The sequence below is a fragment of the Nyctereutes procyonoides genome, unplaced genomic scaffold (genome assembly GCF_905146905.1).
Source record: "Nyctereutes procyonoides isolate TBG_1078 unplaced genomic scaffold, NYPRO_anot_genome, whole genome shotgun sequence".
NCBI lineage: Eukaryota > Metazoa > Chordata > Mammalia > Carnivora > Canidae > Nyctereutes > Nyctereutes procyonoides.
In genome coordinates, this window is record NW_026575125.1 from 81,566,727 (window position 1) to 81,583,258 (window position 16,532).

At 36.7% G+C, this 16,532-nt stretch overlaps 1 protein-coding gene across 1 annotated transcript in view; it reads right to left on the minus strand.

Annotated features, from left to right (window-relative positions):
- Positions 1–16,532, minus strand: part of AMMECR1 (AMMECR nuclear protein 1) — a 116,391-nt gene that overhangs the window by 64,023 nt on the left and 35,836 nt on the right. The gene's annotated exons all lie outside the window — the stretch shown is intronic.

Below are 16,532 nucleotides of genomic sequence, written 5' to 3' on the forward strand. Positions count from 1 at the left end.
TTGAGTCCTCATTTAAACTTCACGTTATTGATTGATTTGTTAAGTCTAGTTTAGAAAAAAAAAACTCCCAAATTTCAACAAATACTGAATATTATGTATTATGAATGGTGCTACAGGAAATACAAGACTGCCTAAAACATCATCAGAGTGCTCTAGGAGCCAGTACAGAAGGCAGGCATGTTCATGATTAACCAACACAGGCAAAAGAAATTAAGTGCTATAAACTATGTCTAAGATGCCATGAATGAAGCCACAGGGATATAAGAAAATTTCAATTGGGTTTGATTCCCTTCAGCTTGACCTAGAAAAATAAGTAGAGTTTGGAAAGGTAAAGGGCAAGAGCAAACATTAACAAAGTAAGACTCTGAAACCACAAAAATTATTATAATTTTTAGGGAAAAGTATGGCCAACAAATACAATCTCTCAAGCATCAAATACGATGGCGTCAAGAAAGTTCTGTAGTTTTAAATGAAGTTTAACATAGTAGGTATTTTGGATCCTGTAGCAAACCAGTAACAGCCTCAATTAATGGTTGATTCTAGAAACAATTCTAGTTAGAAGCAACTTTATATGTCAGTTTGTATGAGATAAATTAATTTACACATTTTAGCACATTGTGTAAAAAAGATAAATACCCTAGAGTTGGGGGTGGTTCATGTTAATGTGAGTATTCACAGTATTATGGGTATAATATAGTACATTTCTGCTTTCTAAAAATTTAAATTTAAATTTTAGGGGGACATACCATATGTTATGTATTTCTAATAATATGCTGTTGAGTTGGAGAACACATTCTGTATTTAAAGTACTCTCTAGTCAGTCCTCAGCAGTTGGGTGAGAAGATCCTGTTCAACTACTTCAGTCACCCATCTCAAACATTTAAATAATGCCAAATTCTGACAGGTGGTCACAAAGACAGACAGGTTCCCAAATAAATAATGTGTACAAACCAGGAGCAGTGCTAAGAGTTACCTTCTTCCAAGAAACAAATGTCCAGATGCATTAAAAAAATGACTAAAGTATAAGGTCAAATGATTGTCAATGTTAGTATTCAAGTGTTGGATGACCTACATTAAAATTATGAAGATAAAAAGCAAAAGGAAAATTTGAGGTTTTCTGCTTCTACATCATATGAACCTAAACACCTTATAACTTGAGACAAGATACTGATGCTCCACTTGGAGCATTTCTCTAATTGCTCTTGACTAAGAATTATTAGGAAGACAAGAATTAGACGTATAACTCGTGTTAATACTACTGTCTTTAATGATGAATCACCTCTTTATTTTTCATTTTGTAATTTGGAAGAGTCAATGTCAGCAACAATTCTGTGGACAGTAAGATGCCACTCTTCTCCCATAACAGCACTGATAAAAATCCTATCTCCATAATATGTCTCTTGGCAGATTCAGAACAAAGTGAATCACACTATAACATATATATACTAACATGTCTTTAAAATACCATGATGGCTTTTTGATGACCTGGAACTAAATAGTGTATTCTCTTCCTCAGTGACTTGAGTGAGAAACCTAAAAGTGTGAGTGAATTAATTTCCCATCAAAACCTCTAGAGATGAAAGTCATTTAAAAGTGCTCTACCTGGGTGCCTGGGTGGCTCCATTGCCTGGGTGGCTCCATCAGTTAAGCATCTGCCTTCAGCTCAGGTCATGATCCCAGGGTCCTGGGAAAGAGCCCTGCATGACACTTCCTGCTCAGCGGGGAGTCTGCTTCTCTCTCTCTCCCTCCCGCTGTCCCTCCCCACCACTTGTTCTCTCTCTCAAATAAAAATTTTAAAAAAGTGCTTTACTTTCAGTTATCTTATTTATCCCACTAAAATATATGTGTACATCATTCTTCCATAATCCTGCCTATTCAAGCAAACATTTAAAACGTGTAGGGTAAATAGAAAAAGAATACAAATTAACCGCTATATTATGTAATATGTTGGAGGCCATTCAAAACACAGAGTAGGGAAAATGATATACAGTTTCTTATAATGCTTGCTATCACTGATGAAGGGATGATGAATTCAAGGATTAGAGTGCTAGAGGATAAGCTGCATTTTGCCAGGCAGGCTGGGAGAAAAGATACCCCATAATAAGCAAGGGCATGGGGATGTAAAAGAACATAGCACTTTCAGAGAACATAAAGTAGTATGTTAATCTTGATAACTTGCTGTGGTCTCTTGCAGATTTAACATTCTCTGAATCTTAGAAACTGTTGAACATTTGTTCTCAGGAGCCCTCATAACAGGTAAAGCAGATGCAGAGTTGTCTACACTCTCCCTGTTCTTTACCTGCCCCTGGCAACACACGCTTTGGGGGTTGGTATTGCGGGGAAATATCTGTGTCAAAGATGGGAGAGATTGCTACTTGACAACCTCACTGTGTGTAGAGCAGATGCCTGAAGATGGAAGAGATTAGACTTTTAGGAGACAGAATACAACTATGCCTTCACAATCTGGGGCTCTAATTTCTCATTTACAAATGCTCATCCAGCGTACATTATCAAGAACACATATGTGTTCTGTGTTCGAACAAAACACAAACAGACTCATAGATACAGAGAACAAATGGATGGTTGCTGGGGAGGGGAGGGGGATGAATCAAGTCAGTGAAGGGGATTAAGAGATTCAAGGCTATGTATGACAGCTTAGGGAATGTAGTCCATAATATTGTAACAACTTAGTATGGTGACAGATGGTAACCAGACCTAATTGTGGTAGCCATTTCAGAAATGTATGTAAATACTGAATTACTATGTTGTACACCTGAAACTAATACAATATTGTATGTTGATTATTCTTCAACAAAAGAATTTAGAAAAAAATTTTTTAAAGAACACATATATGGAATGGAAAAAAACAAAACACCTACAAGCAACATGTCATGGGGGAAAGAACTTGAGAAAAGAAGCATTTTAAAGTACACTGAAACAGGGATCCCTGGGTGGCGCAGCGGTTTGGCGCCTGCCTTTGGCCCAGGGCGCGATCCTGGAGACCTGGGATCGAATCCCACGTCGGGCTCCCGGTGCATGGAGCCTGCTTCTCCCTCTGCCTGTATCTGTGCGCCTCTCTCTCTCTCTCTCTCTCTGTGACTATCATAAATAAATAAAAAAAATTAAAGTACACTGAAACAGAATAAACATCACTGAGCACAAAAAAATTGTATCTGGTGTGTGATAACTACTTTGTACAGGACAATGACTATGGGAACATTCAATATATATGACCTAAAAATAGCAACAATGCACAGAGGAAAGAAATAGGCAATTTCATCCTCAAATGTGTTATTAAAATGTGTATAAGTTCTCAAAAGGACTTATGAGATCTATGTAATCAGAGATAGATCAAAGTAGAAAAAAGGGATTTGAGCCTGTCGAGAGGAGCTGCTTAGTGACAAGGAACTCTGGAAAAGAGTTCATAGTAAGACAAAGATTGAATGTTTTTGGAAAATGCTTTTACCATATGGTTTGAAGCCACCTACATACACTGAAAAAAAAACTACTACAAGCTATAAAGGGGCTCAAAATGAAATGAAATATTAATGGAAATGTTTATCTGAGAGTAACCAGACATAGCTTTTTAAAGCATTTTCCTACTTGTGAACATTTTGTACCACTATGTTCTAAGAAACCTTTGGAGGAAAGTAAACTCTCCATTTTTCCAAGTCTGTAGACAGGAACAGGAAGTAACCACCTAATCTAGGTGAATCCTCTCTGCCAACTGGCAGTCAATACCATCAGGTCAATAGTACTAGCTCTCAGAGAAACGTAGTTGGAGGGATTCAGCAAAAGTACAGAAAAGCAACTTAAATATGAGCAGAATATTCTCAAGCCCAAGTGGCAATGCCACTGCCTATGCCCCTCTTTTTTTTATATTTTTATTTATTTATTAGAGAGAGAGTGCACAAGTAGGCAGAGAAGCAGACAGAGGGAGAAGGAGAGGAGGGGCTCCCTGCTGGCTGAGTGGGACTCAATCCCAGGACCCCAGGATCATGACCTGAGCTGAAGGCAGACGTTTAACCCACTGAGCCACCCAGGCGCCCCACTACATCCCTCTTTTGAGACTACTGATGCAGAACAGATTAGACACATATTTGTGGGAGAGGGGTACAACTATGAAAAAGGCGTATTCACAAAGAATATTTTACCATAAATCCTGTCTCCCCTCCATACCACAGTAGAAATAGGTTAAATAGGTTGAATAGGTTAATTTGCTCTTCTTTAGAATGAGATTTGTAGCGGGTAATGTTAACAGGATGATATCAATCCCTACCAATATAATGCTAATTACTATAAATGGGTATTCACCAAGGTTATTAATATTACGCATATATATGGGAAGAGAGAAGCTACCTAGCATGGTTCTTTTCTTTTGCCATCAAATAATGATGGCTTTTCAATGATGCTCAGGTTCTTCTGCTACTTAACTCAGTTATCCAACTAAATTACTCATAACATCCAACTCAATACTGTAATTCCCCAGGATCTAGGAGCTCAGAGAAAAACAGAAATGGTATTCTTTCCACCACAAGGTTAAAACATTTCACTTCCTGTTTCAATACAAAGAAGTTACCTACCTCATTTACAAATCACAGAATCTCCACATTCCATTTGTAAAAATGTACTCAATGTGGTTAAATCCTTTATTAGTCTATTTAGGTTACCATAACAAAATACACAGACCAGGTGGCTTAAACAACAAAAATGTATTTTCTCACAATTCTGGAGACTGGCAAGGACAAGATCAAGGATCCAGTGGGGTTCTGTTTCTGGTGAGAGCTCTCCCTCTGGCTTGTAAGTGACTGCTTTGTAATCACTTGGCGTTTTCTCTGAGCATGCAGAGAGAATGAGTGTGTGTATACAAACTTGCTAGCGGCTTTTCTTACAAAAACGCTAATCCTATTGGATCAGGGACCCACCCTTATGACCTCATGTAACCTTAATTATCTCATTATAGGCCCTATCTCCAAATACCATCACAGTGGAGGTTAGAGTTTCAACATATTCATTTTGTGGGGCCAAAATTCCATCCATAGCAAACCCCTAGTGAGAGTTTTAGCACATAGTTCATAATTTATTCAATTACCTAAGATTGTTAGATGAAGGAAATTTTAGGAGATTATATATTTCCTCTTGATTTTACAGGTAAAAAATGAAAGTGATCCAGGGTGATTTAAGTGTAGAGTCACCTTACTAGCTAGTAATAAAACCTGGCTAGTTCTCCAAATCTTACTACCAATGTCATTTCCCCCCCCCCCCAGTATAGGGAGATAAAAAATAGCGAGTAGCAAAGCTAGATGTCTTCTAATATACCAGAGAATAGGAAATTCTTAGGAATACATAAATCTTATTCTCCACCTCCAAGGAAGAGAGAGAAAGATTAGCTAAGAAGATACCAGGACACACTGGAAATGGCTGGATCAGCCTAGACACACTAAACCAACCTTGTAAGTATAAGCTTCTATACTATTCCTGTTGGAAGCTCACAGCAAAACCTATTTTATCTTTGATGGCCTCCCAACACTCTTTCGACTCCCTCTCAACCCTCTTTCTTCACTTTTTTTCCTCTTGTCTAGCCAGCCTTCATCAAACTCAAGTGATCTAATAGCTACAAATTTGTGTCCAATCAAAATTCCCGCCAAATGAAAATTTCCACTTACCACCCCTTAACAATTATTTAGCTAGGTATTGATCTGTTGAGATATTATGTTAAGGTATTAAGTTAAGGTATTGAGCCTTAACTCTTCCAGGTAATCTGAAATTCAAATTAAGAAACCTTAAAGGGAGAACAATAGGAGGTGGTAAATGGGGCCAGGCACGGGGAGAAGGTAAGGTTCTTTTTTTTTTTAATTTTTTTATTGGAGTTCAATTTGCCAACATTTAGCCTACACCCAGTGCTCATCCCGCCAAGTGCCCCCCTCAGTGCCCATCACCCAGTCACCCCAACCCCCGCCCACCATCTTAAACTTGTCTCATCCAATCCTTTTCTGCAGATAAGGAAAATACACTAAATCACCATCACAGCCTCATATGACACTCCTCTCCCTCCAACTTTTGTAAATATCCTGGATCCCATGGGGCTCAGGAAAATAAGGAGACACTATCCTTTTTTTAAAAAAGATTTTATTTATTTATTCATGAGAGACACAGAGAGAGAGAGAGGCAGAGGAAGAAGTAGGTTCCCTGTGTGGAGCCTGATGCAGGACTTGATCCCAGGACCCCAGGATCACGACCTGAGCCAAAGGCAGATGCTCAACCACTGAGCCACTCAGGCACCCCAAGAAGACACTATTCAAACAGACAGCATGGGTTAGTATAGAAGACCACAAATATCTGGAAATGGGAACCAGGAATTACCAAATTTTCAGTAGTTTTCTTTGCCTGGTGTTCCTAGAAATTCTATCATGCAACATTATATTTGCCCTGCCCCCTGCCACCACCATTTTTAGCACCACCATAATGCTAATTTAACCGGCAAATGCCAAGGAAGATAGCCTAAAGTCTTACAGATGACTGGGAAGGTTGAACGATGTGTATGTGTATGTCTTATAAATCAAGTGTAATAACCACCAACATATAACCAGCCAAATCACAAGCATACTTTAAGGGATTAGCTTGGATTCTGCCAAATTTTGAACTGAAAAAACCATTTCTTCCTTTTAGGAAGACCAAATCAATGGTTTTCAGTAAACTTAAAAAAATTCAGTCTCAGACTTGATACATTGAGATAGCCTAATTTTTATAGTCTTATTTTATTTCTTACAGCCCCGAATTAGATGAGAAAGCCTGCCTGTACTGGAAAAAAATACTATATTTAGACATATTTTCTAGTCTTAGCTTAGACTACAGTGAGTATTAATATATGATAGCATCTTAGGATAAAGCTCATAAAATAAGCTTTAAATGACAAAATGCCATAGATTCCACAATGAAATAATTTATATTTGGAATTCCTGTTCTGAAACAATTTGTTAAAAGATCTTTAAGGGCTGGGACTCAGCCTTTACTATGAAAAGAATTAATTATTTTAATATAAGAGAGACCAGGCAAAAAAAAAAAAAAACATTCTACTGAAGTCTTAAGTATTCATTCAATAAGCACAACTGAGAGAGCTAAATTCAGAGCTTTTAGAATGCTTTGATTGAGCTGGTCAACTTTTATTTTTTTAATGCCCTTAAAAACTTTTATGGAACTGTGGTACCAAACGTCTTGTTCCACTTGACAATTCATATGCTGGATGGTTAGGGAATACTTAACACTTCAAACAATGAAGACAACTAAAAGTTTTTCTTTTTTTCACATGTATCTTACCTCCCCACTAATGATCTATCTTCTCCACCATCTTGTCTTATCCTCAGAACCCACTCAGTGACCAGAAAGAGTAGACAGGAAATAAATAAGCTGAATGATTTAAACACTAATATAAAGAGAGCTATAAAGTTATCTAGCTTCTTCATTCTAGATTTCCATCTTTCTTGCTTCCCATTCCAAGGAGCTCCAATGTAATGAGCCAGGTTCATAAGACCTACAATAAATTTGTGATGTAGTCGTTTATGAAGTTTTCTGGGTTTAGAAAGGTAACGGTTTTGATTTTAAGGTCCTTGAGGGATCCCTGGGTGGCGCAGCGGTTTGGCGCCTGCCTTTGGCCCAGGGCGCGATTCTGGAGACCCTGGATCGAATCCCACATCGGGCTCCCGATGCATGGAGCCTGCTTCTCCCTCTGCCTATGTCTCTGCCTCTTTCTCTCTCTCTGTGTGACTATCATAAAATAAATAAAAATTTAAAAAAATTTAAAAAAAAGGTCCTTGAATTGGATTACTTGCTCCTTTGAGAGAAAGGAGCTGGATACTCTCAGCTTTGTAGCAGGAATTCCCCAAACCCTTTGCATTTTAGGGGTTATAAGGAAAGGCAGGATCTAAGGACAAATCAGTCAACTGAGACCATGTTTTTATAACAGGGCTGCTTATGTTGCCTTTATATTCCCCCACTCCCCCCCCCTTTTAACTTTCAAAAAACAGTTCAACCTCTTAAGAACCGCTATTTTGAAATGCCCCAAGAGATTCAGGGGTTTTTTTCTAACACAGAACTGAATCCTCACCTCCAAAGTGTTTTTTAAAAATCACCTTTCTACTTCCCATTAAAGTATAACTTATATACTATAAAAGTACCCATTTTAAGTGTAAAATTCAATGAATTTTGGCAAACGTATACATACATGTAACCTAAAATGCAATCAAGTTATAGAACATTTCCATCACCCCAAAAAAGTTCCCTTGTGCCCCTTGGCAATATAAAATCCCTCTCCATACTTCTGGACCCTGGCAAACACTAACTTGTTTTTAGTCTCAATAATTTTGTCTTTTCCAGAATTTCATATAAATGGAATCATCCTATATGCAGTCTTTTTTGTCTGGCTTCTTTCACTTAGCGTAATGCTTTTGATATTCATTCATGTGTTTTGTTCTTTTAATTGCCGAGTGGTATTCCACTGAACGGGATATACTAAAATTTGTTTCTTTACTCACTCATGTATGGATCTGAGTTGCTTACAGTTTGGGGCTATTATATATAAAGCTTCTATGATAATATTTACATTCAAGTTTTTAATGGGAATATAAGTTTTCATTCCTCTTAGAGAACCACCTACAAAGAGAATTGCTGAGCTATGAGTAGGTGTATGTTTACCTTTAGGAGAAACTGCCAAACTATTTTCCAGTTGGCTGCAACAATTTCCAATAGCTGTACTGACTACATTCCTACCAGTATTGTATGACTGTGCCAGTTGCTCCACATCCTCATCAACATTTGATTTTTTTTAATTCAAGTTAATGTGTAGGGATATCTCACTGTGGTTTTAATTTGCAGTTCTCTGATAACTAAGGATATTGAGTGACTCTTCAAGTGCTTATTATTCATGCACATATTTTCTTTTGGGAAGTGCTTGTTCAACTCATTTACTCATTTTTAAATTGGATTGTCTTCTTTCTACAGGAATTGGAGGTTTTTAAAAAGTATGTTCTGGATGCCAAGCTTTATCACAAATGTACATTGCAAATATATTTTCCTAGTCTGTGGCTTGCCTTTTAATTTTCTTAATGTTATCTTTTGAAGAGCACATGTTTTTAATTTCGAGGAAGTTTAATTTTATGAATTTTTGTTTTCTGGTTCATGTTTCATGTCGGATAGAGGAATCTTTATCCAAAGGTCATGGAAATTTTCTCTTATTGTCTTCTAGAAGTTTTGTATTTTTAGCTTTTACATTTAGGTTTATGATCCATTATGAGTAATTCTTTGTGTATACCGTGAGGTTCATTTTTAAAATTTGTTAATATTTGGTGGTGGACTTTTGTGTGTATGAACATAAGGAATACTGATCTATGGTTTTCTTTTCTTGTAATATATTTGTCAATTTTTGATATCATGGTGATGCCAACCTCATAGAATGAGTGGGGAAGAATTCTATCCTCCTCTATTTTCTAAAAGTTTGATTTGATTTGTTCCTTAAATATTTGGTAGAATTCACAATGAAGTCACTAGAGCTTAGATTTTAATTATGGGATGATTTTTAATTATGAATTCAATTTATTTGATATAAGACTATTCAGATTTTCTAGTTCATTTTGAGTCAATGTTGGTAATTTGTGTCTTTTGAGGAATTCTTCCATTTCATCTAAGTTGTGGAATTTATCGGCCTAGACTTATTCACAATATTCTTTTGTCCTTTTCATGTCTGCAGGATCTATAGTGATGTCTATTGCACCCTTCCTAATATTAGTAAATTGTGCTAACTTGTAGCTTTTCTTTTCTTATCTGTATCGGTCTAGTTATAGGTTTATCAATTTTATTGATCTTTTCAAAGAGCTGGCTATTGGTTTCATTGATTTTTCTCTGTTGTTAGTTTTTTCTGTTATTGATTTCTACTCATATTTTCTTCCTCTTACTTGTGGTTGAATTTGCTCTTCATTTTCTTGCTTAAGGTGGGCTGTTAGATAATTCATTTTAGATCTTCTTTAATTTAAAGCTATAAATGTCCCACTAAGCCCTGTATAAACTACATCCTACAAATTTTAATATGTTGTATTTTCTATTATCATTCAGTTGAATTTTTTTAAATAGGCTCCACACCCAGCATTAAGCCCAATTCAGGGCTTGAACTCACAACCCTGAGATCAAGACCTGAGCTGAGATCAAGAGTTGGATGCTTAATCATCTGAGCCACTGAGATGCCCCAGTTCAAAATATTTTCTAATTTCTTCTTTGACCCATGGTTTATTTAGGGCGTACTGTGTCATTTCCTAATATTTGAGAATTTCTGAGATATCTTTTGTTATTCATTTCTCATTTGATTCCATTTTGTTCAGAAAATATACTTTGTATTATTTCCCTTCTTCTGAATATACTGAGGCTTGTTTTATGGCCCAGAATATGGTCTATTTTAGTGAATTTGAAAAGAAAATATATTCTGGTAGTGTTAGGTCCAGTGTTTCATAAATGTCAGTTAGGTACAGTTGGTTAGGTATAGTAGTGTTGGTCAGATTTTCTATATCCTCACTGATTTTTTTTTGGTCTACTTACACTGTTAATTACTGAGTTAAAAGTGTCAAACTATCCATCTCTAATTGTATATTTGTCTCTATCCTTTCCATTGTATCTGGTCTTTTTTTTTCATGTTTTTTTGAGGCTTTGTTAGAAGCACACACATTTAGTATTGTTGTGTTCTTGATGAACTGACCACTTTACCATGATGAAATGTCCCTCCTTATCCCTGGTAATACTGTTTGTCTTGAAGTATAATCTGTCACATATTGACAAAGTCACTCTAGCTTTTTGATTAGTGTTTACATGACATATCTTTTTCCATTTGTTCATTTTTAACCTATCTAGTTCTTTAAAGTTAGTTTCTTATACATAGTACGTAGTTGGGTCTTACATTTTTATGTAGCCTCTTAATTGTATTTAGAGTACTTATATTTAATGTAACTTTGATATGGTTGTGTCTATCACCTTTACATTTTATATTTGTTTTTACATTTCCTATCATTTCCTTGCTCTTCTTTTTCTGTCTTGTTCTGGATTAAATGAGTGTATTTTAGTATTTTAGTATCCATTTACATTCAAGTTTTTAATGGGAATATAAGTTTTTTAATTATTAGCTTACTAGTTATGCCTTTCTTGGTGGTTATTCTACATTGTATATGATGCATCTCTAGCTTACTACAGTCTACATTCAAATAATATTACATCACTATACATATAACATAAGGGCCTTAGCAGCATACTTCCATTTCATTCCTTCCATCCCTTGGGGCTATTGTCATATTTTCAGATCTATATACCTTATAAATTCCACAACAGATTATTAATTTTGCTTTAAACAATCACTTAGCTTTTAAAGAAATTTTAAAATGAGGAAAAAGTCTTGTATATTTACCCACACTTACCGCACTTATCTGGCACTCTTCATTACTCTGTAGAGATCCAAATTTCCATCTGGAATCATTTTCCTGCAGCCTGAAGAACTTCCCTTAATATTTCTTGTAGTTCAGGTCTGCTGGTGACAACTCTTTCAGTTTTTGTTTGTCTGAAAAAAATATATTTCACCTTCATTTCTTTTCGCTTTAATTTTGTATAGATATTTTCATTGGAGATAGGATTTCAGGTTGACAGTGCTTTTTTTTCTTTCAGCACTTTAAAGATGTCATTCCGCTGTCTTCTTGCTTGCATTATCCCTGATGAGATGTATATAATTTCTTATCTTTGCTCTTCTGTATGTATTGTGTTCTTTTTTTTCCCTCTAGTTTCTTTTCAAATGCTCCCTCTACCAATGGTTTTCAGCAATTTGATTATAACAGCCTTAGTGTGGTTTCCTTTGTGGTTATTCCACTTAGAGGTCACTGAGCTTCTTGGATCTATGGGTGCATAGTTTTCATCATAATTGAAAAATTTTAGCTATTATTTCTTCAACTGTTTTTTATATCTATCCCTCTCCTTTCCTTCTTCACTTTTTTCCATTCTCCATTTTTAGATGGGATAATTTCAATTATTAGATCTTCAAATTCATTGATCTTTTTCTTCTGGAGTCTAATCTAATCTGCTATTAATTTCATCCAGTGACTTTCTCATTTCATGTACTATACCTTTCAGCTTTAGAAGTTCTATTTGGTTCTTGATAGGTGTTCAATTTCTTTCCTCATTATATTCATGCTTTTCTTTCAATTGTTCCACATAGTTTCATAGCTGTTTTAAATTCCTTGTCTGCTAATCTGTAACTGTCATTTCTGCTCCTATTTCTATTGACTGACTTCCTCCTGATGATGGGGTCACATTTTAGTGCTTCTTGGACTATCTAGTAATTTTTTGCATATCAGACATTATAACCATTCTATTTTTGAGTGTTTTGATTTCACTGCCTTCCTTTGAAGAGCGAAGTTTTTTTGTCATGCATCTAAATTATTAGTGGATAATTATTTTTCAAAGCTTGGATTGAAGTTTTGCTAGTTTGGGTTCAGAGTATCCTCTACTTTAGGGCTAACAGTAGCCCTATTAATAAGATATAATCCTTCTGGCATCTCTATTTAATACTTTGTGTACTCAATGAGGTGTCTCATCTCTTGCTGTGGCAACTCAAATGTCTCTCAGTCCTGTATGAGCTCCAGTAAATTTTCAACTTTCTAGCTTATTTTTGCCCAGCCCTATGGTGTTTCTCTCAACACATGCACAGATTCATACTTAGCCAAAGATAAAAGGGAGAAGGGGACATTTATGCAGATTTCTGAAGCTATTTCTGAGTGGCCCCCCACTCCCAATACTCTGCTCTACAAATTCCTTCCACCTAGACCTCCCTGAGTTCCTAGCTCTGTCTCACCAATTCAACAAAACTGCAGGCTCTGCTTGGGTTCCCTCTTACAAGGCTATGGTCCAGAAACTGCTCGTAGGCAAAAAGCCAGATTGACTGGAGGGCTCACTTCATTTGGTCCCTTTTTTCTCAAGGATCACAGGTCCCCTCTGAAAGCAGTTGCTTAAAATCTTTTGCCCAGCTCCTAGCTATTTACAAGGTAGGTGAGGCAGAAGGGAACAAGTCTTATACCAGTTACAACTTCTTGGACTGAAGTGGAAGTCCCAAAGCCTTTTAAAATGGAGTCAGTCACTCTAAGGGTCAAACTCTGTGGTAGGTATGTATTAAATGTGAAAAAAGCCTACCACAAATAGAAGACCATGGCAAACAAGAAAATGGATCAGGAAGACAGAAAGTAAAAGGGACAGATCTCTTCAGCTTTGACAGATGGTGAACTCAGAAGAATATGAAGTGACTCAACCAATTTCAGGGGCAATGCACTACTCAGAACCAAAAGGTTAGAGATGTCAATCTTAAAAAATATCAACTCAAGAACTCTAAAATCCAAAGTAATGAAATAAAAAAAAAATCAAAGCAGTCAGTTTGAAACTGAACTTGACAAAAGTGTCCGTTACAAGTCACACTGATATGACCTTCTTTAAGTCAAGGTCAAAAATAGCCCATCCTCTTATTCTCCCTCCATACAAGTTAAAATGAAAAAAACCCCATAAATGCAATTTAAACAACCTTATTTACCACACCTAAAAAAATCTTGAAGAATTTATTCATAATCATGAATAATGTCTGATATATATATATATATGTATTTTGTTACTGCTACTTTTATAGGGCTATTTTTTCAGCTATGATGATTTAAACAATCTTATGGCACAGCTATTTACCTCACTGCTGTACTAGCTAACACTAACAGTCTTAAAGGTACAAATCTTGCGATCACAGCTATGTCTATAGTAGGGCAGCTGTCTAAGAACAAGCTCCATATTAAGGAAACCAAATATGCAAAGGTTTTTTTATTATGGAACAAGCAGAAAAACAATGTGATATGTGCCATTAAATTATCCTATCAAAAATTATTTTTAAAAATCTCCCACTAACAAGGGCACCTAGGTGGCTCAGTTGGTTAAGCATCTGCCTTCGGCTCAGGTCATGATCTTGGGGTCCTGGGACTGAGCCCTACGTGGGGCTCCCTGCTCAGTGGGGAATCTGCCTCTCCCTCCCCCTCACTCCCACCCTTGCCCCTGCCTCACTCTGCTCTCTCTCTGGCTGTCTCTCTGGCTCTTTCTCTGGCTCTCTCTCAAATAATCTTTAAAAAAATTTTTTTAAATTCAAAAATTTCCCACTAACACATCAGGCAACATCATGATGATTCAATGTTTAGAAAGTAAGCACAGAACAACAGAAGTTTCCACAGAAATTTTGCCTAGCAATAAGCAAGCCAGTGCAGAACCTCTGAGAGAAAAAGCAAAATCCGTGAATGACACTGCCTGAGAAACCAAGGTAAGAAGGTAATGAAATGAGAAGGATAATTGCTTACCTTCTTGTTTTACGCTTCTCTTTAGGTAGTCCTTTATAGCTGCCTACTTCAAAGCCTATAACTTTGTAATCAAATGAAACACGCTAAACAAAGGGACCAAACTCCCTGGGAAGATAAGAAAGAGCACAGAAATCCTACCAACAAGCACCAGTACATCGACTTCCTCTTTATATTCAAATACTCTGGTTTAAAAAGACTCCAGCTAAACTGCTAAGTACTTGCAAGACTACGAATTAGCCAAAGGTGTACCCGGTCTGGAAATGATGGGGACCTACTCAGCTTCATCACATCAATACAAGAAAGATATGCCTCCTGAGCTCCTGAACATGCTCATCTCTGAAAGCTAATTTTGGCCCCCTCAAGCCTAACTCGTCCTCTCCTTTAAAACCAGCAAAATACCCCAAGCCTTTGCTTTGCAGATAGACACCACAGAAAAAAAGTCTTTTATTTTAAACCCAAGCTGTCTCTCTACCTCCAGATCTGAAACGCACCTATGGGAACTCACACTCAATTAATCCAGTGTTTCTATAGAGCTGGAGAACCAAAGACCAGGGAAAATGTAACTTCTCATTGGACTTACCTCTCCCAGCCCTTCTTGATATTAAACTCTAACCAAATTTCCAGTTAAAGATGCAGATCTCAGGATTATAGATGTCTCTGTTGAATACTGCTAGATTGATGAAAAATCTTGCTATTTAAAAAGAGTCCTTGAGTGACCAGCTCAATGCTTTCAAACTTGCCCTGCGTCTTTCCTCATTCTGCCAATGTAAACATACCACAGAAGCACGTCTTCTTCAAAGAAATGAAACTGAGCCACAGCAGCATTACTGCAATCAGCTATAAGAACAGTGAATCAATTATATCCAAGTTGTTTTCTATAGGAACACATTTCTCATTTTGTAGTGCCTGACAGCAAAATTGCCAAATGACTATTTTACTTATAATAAAATGGTTCTCATATGGACTACAAAATTACATAATATATGTGTCTAGCCCAATGCACGATTCCCTAAAAGGCAGCTCTCTTTTCACACCAAATTGGAGAAGATCAATTAACTGCATTGAATTAGAGAAGTCTGGATTATAGAGTTTACAATGAAACAAATGCAGTTTTATCGCTTCAGGCTACACTCATACTTACCTGCCCATCCCGCCTTCTTCTCTACTAAAGTGGTACTTTCATAAATAAGGTAAATAATTCAACAGATGAAAATAACTGTTAATGAATACATCAACGATCTGTATGCAAATGGAAGTTCTTTTAAACCTGAACAAAGCCAACCTTCATTCCATCCAGCCCACATGAATGATCATTAATTTCAAATATGAAATAGGAAAATATGACTGGAAGCCAATCAATAAGGTTTCTATTACTGAAAATATGGGAGCTTTTAAAAATAATTTCAAAGCAAAACAGGAAAACTAACTCAGAATAAGACAGATTCAAATTTTTAAATTACAACTATAAAAAGGAATAAGTCAGGGCACCTGGGTGGCTCAGTGGTTGAGCATCTGTCTTCGGCTCAGGTGGTGATCCCAGAGTCCTAGGATCCAGTCCCTCATCAGGCTCCCCGCAGGGAGCCTGCGTCTCCCTTTGCCTATGTCTGCCTCTCTCTGTGCGTCTCTCATGAATAAATGAATAAAATCTTTTAAAAAAATTAAAAAGGAATGAGTCAGATAAAAAGGAGCATCTAACAAATGGTCGTGACAGCATGTATACATATATATATGCATACACACGTGACTAAAAATGGCTTTTACCAAACATTTACTAAGTGGCAGGCCTTTCTCAAGTGTTTACATGTAATAACTCTTTTAAATCCCTACCACAACTCAATGAGGTAGATCCTATTATTACCCTCCATCTTACAGATAAACTGGGGATCAGAGGAGGCAATTAACTTGTCAGTGGTAACACAGCTACTACTAAGTGGTAGGGTTTGGATTTGGAGTGAGGCATTATGGTATGGCCCCAGAGTCACCTCTGTTTATCACAGTCTACGAATGTGTGTGTGTTGTTTGATATAAACCACCCAAAAAACAGTATTCCAATGGGGAGCTGAATTATTGGCTTTAAAGACTTAACAACAGGAAATTAGAACAAACATAAATAAAATTCTGGACACTGTGTATATC